Source organism: Canis aureus, chromosome 13 (genome assembly GCF_053574225.1).
Source record: "Canis aureus isolate CA01 chromosome 13, VMU_Caureus_v.1.0, whole genome shotgun sequence".
NCBI lineage: Eukaryota > Metazoa > Chordata > Mammalia > Carnivora > Canidae > Canis > Canis aureus.
Genome location: NC_135623.1, coordinates 70,175,137 through 70,178,329, shown reverse-complemented (window position 1 = coordinate 70,178,329; position 3,193 = coordinate 70,175,137). Strand labels below are relative to the sequence as shown.

At 40.9% G+C, this 3,193-nt stretch overlaps 1 pseudogene; it reads left to right on the top strand.

Moving 5' to 3' along the window:
- The first annotated feature begins 241 nt into the window (after positions 1-241).
- LOC144281708 (peptidyl-prolyl cis-trans isomerase A pseudogene) lies at positions 242-728 on the top strand (annotated as a pseudogene).
- The last annotated feature ends 2,465 nt before the right edge of the window (positions 729-3,193 follow it).

Genomic DNA, 3,193 nt, shown 5'->3' with positions numbered 1-3,193 from the left:
CGTGTAGATTAATCACAGATATGACCATAGCAAGAAATATTTTAATAAATTTTCTGAAATCCAGGGATAATAAGAAATTTAAATTTTGTTATAAAGCAGCCAGAGAGAAAAGAAACACAATACAAACAGGAAAACAAAGTTGATATACACAGCCATCTCATCAAAAATAGTGTGACCCAAATAATAGTGGCACAGTGGCCTTGTAGATGTTGCTACCTCAGAGCTCCTCCTGTGCCCAGCCATGGTCAACCCCATGGTGTTCTCTGACATAACCTTGCATGGTAATCCTTTGGGCTGATATCCTTTGGGCTATTTCCAAACAAAGTTCCCAAGACATCAGAAAACCTTCTTGCTTGAGCACTGGGAAGTAAGGATTTGTTTATAAAGGTTACTGCTTTCACAGGATTATTCTAAGATTTAAGTGCAAGGGTGGTGACTTCACGTGTACTTCCCAGGGCAACAAGTCCATCTGTGGAGAGAAACTTAGTGATGAGAATTTCATCCTGAAGCATGCATGTCCTGGCATCTTGTCCATGGCAAATGCTGAACCCAACACAGTCGGTTCCCGGGTTTTCATCTGCACTGCCAAGACTGAGTGGTTGGATGGCAAGCATGTGGTCTTTAGCAAAGTGAAAGAGGGCATGGATATTGTGGAAGCCGTGGAGCACTTTGAATCCAGGAATGGCAAGATCAAGAAGATCACCATGGCTGACTGTGGACAAGTCTAATAAATTGGACTTGTGTGTTTTGTTGTTGCTTTAGATTTTATTTATTAATTCGTGAGAGACACATAGACAGAGGCAGAGTCACAGGCCGAGGGAGAAGCAGGCTCCCTGCGGGGAGCCTGATGTGGGACTCAATCTCAGGACCCCGGGGTCACACCCTGAGCTGAAAGCAGACGCTAAACCACTGAGCCACCCAAGTGCCCTGACTTGTATTTTTTCAAAACATCAGGCCATTCTTTCTATAGCCGAGGAGGACAACTCTTCACCTTCATCTGCTTGAAATAGCCTATAATATTTGTGTTCTCACTTCAGTTCAATGGCTTCCATATTTTCCTCATTCCCTCCAACTCTAGCTGGATTGCTGAGTTAAGGTCATGATCATGAAATAAAAATTAAGTAACAAAGAAAACAATAGTGGAAGAACATCTTCAAAGTGCTGAAAGAAAAAAAATAATGTGCCAAACTACAAATTTCTACACAGTATAAATATCATTTAAAAGTGACTGTGTAGGGGGGCAGCCCAGGTGGCTCAGTGGTTTAGCACCACCTTCAGCCCAGGGCCTGATCCTGGAGACCAGGGATGGAGTCCCACGGTGGGCTCCCTCTGCCTGTGTCTCTGCCTCTCTCTCTCTCTCTCTGTGTCTCTCATTAATAAATAAATAGAAATCTTAAAGAAAAATGACTGTGTGAATCAGTCAGGCTTGCCTCAGTCCCAGCATGGCAAGCTCCCCTCCACCTCCCCCGCCCCCAGAAGACCAGCACAAACCCCTGTCCACACCACATCTCCCAACCAGAGTTCTGCAGGGCCTCAGTTCTGATGGAGTACCTGTCAGTTCTCATTTCACAAGACCAGAGCACACCTAGTTCAAACTCACCATATTCAGGCCAGGGACCAAACACTGCCCACAGCAAGCAAGGAGAGCCGCTTCAGACAACTTGCCTGAAGCAGAGAGTGGCCGAAACACAGCAGCAAAGTTCGCAACAGCACACACTGGAGACATTCCCTGAAGCACCAGGCTCTGGGCACTCCGTGACCGCTTCTTCATCAGTCACTACTTTGGGGAGCGGGAGACATAACTGGCTTTTCTAACACAGAGAAGAAGGCAAAGCTTTAGACAAAAATGCCAAGTTGGAGTAATTCATCCCAAATGAAAGAACAAGATAAGGGCAAGACCAGAGATTGAAACAAACCAGATGTAAATAACATGAGTGATGGAGAATGGAAAGCAACAATAATAATGATATTCACTGGGCTTAAGAAAAGAATAGAAGACATCAGTGAGACCCTTACTGCAGTGATAGAAGGGTTAAAAAATAAGAAGTGATGAAGAATGTAATAGACAAGATCGGAAATAGGATCAATGCAATGAAAAGCAGCCTGGAAGAAGCAGAGGAATGAATTATTGGCATGCTAAAGAAAATAATGGAAAAATAATGAAGCTGACCAAAACAGAGAAGGAAGAGGTATGTAACATAAGACTAGACTTAGGGAACTCAGAGACTCCATTAAATGTAGTGATATTCATATTACAGGAGTTCAAGAAGAACAGAGAGAAAAGGGGCAAAATATTTATTTGAAGAAATATTAGCTGAAAAGTTTTCTAATATGGGGAAGGAAATAGATATCCACATTCAGGAGTGATAGAAAATTTCCATCAAAATCTACAAAAGCAGACTCATACAAGACATGTTGTAATTAAATTTGCTAAATGTAGTGATAAAAAAAAAAATCTTAAAAGCAGCGAGACAAAAGAAGTCTTAACTTACAAGGGAAAACCCATAAAGCTAGCTGGAAATTTTTCAACAGAAACGTGCCAAGCTGGAAGAGAGTTGCACGATATATTCAAAGTGCTGAATGTGAAAAATCTACAGCCAAGAATACTCTATCCAGCAAGAGTATCATTCAGAATAGATGGAAACGTATAGCGTTTCCTGGATGAACAAAAACTAAAGGAGTTCGTGACCACTACACCGGCCCTAAAGAAATAGTAAGGGAGATTCTTTGAGTGGAAAGAAAAGGCCAAAAGTGACAAAGACAAAAATGGACCAGAGAAAATCTTTAGGAAAACCACAAAACGGGTAATAAAATAGCAATAAATATCTATCAATGGTTGCTTTGAATGTAAAATGGAGTAAGTGCTTCAATCAAAAGACACAGGGTGACAGAATGGATGAAAAAACAAGACCCAAACATAAGCAGCCTAAAAGAGATTGATTTCAGACCTAAAGTTACCTGCAGATTGAAAGTGAGGAGTCGAAAAAATAATATAAAATAAAATAAAAAGAAAGTGAGGGGTTGGAGAAACAGTTATCACTCAAATAATTGTCAGAAGAAAACCAAAGTAGCAATTCTTATGTTGGACAAAACAGACTTTAAAACAAAGTGTAACAAGAGACAAAAAGGGGCATATACCATAATCAAGGCGACAGTCCAACAGAAAGTTATAACAATTGTAAATAGTTTTGCA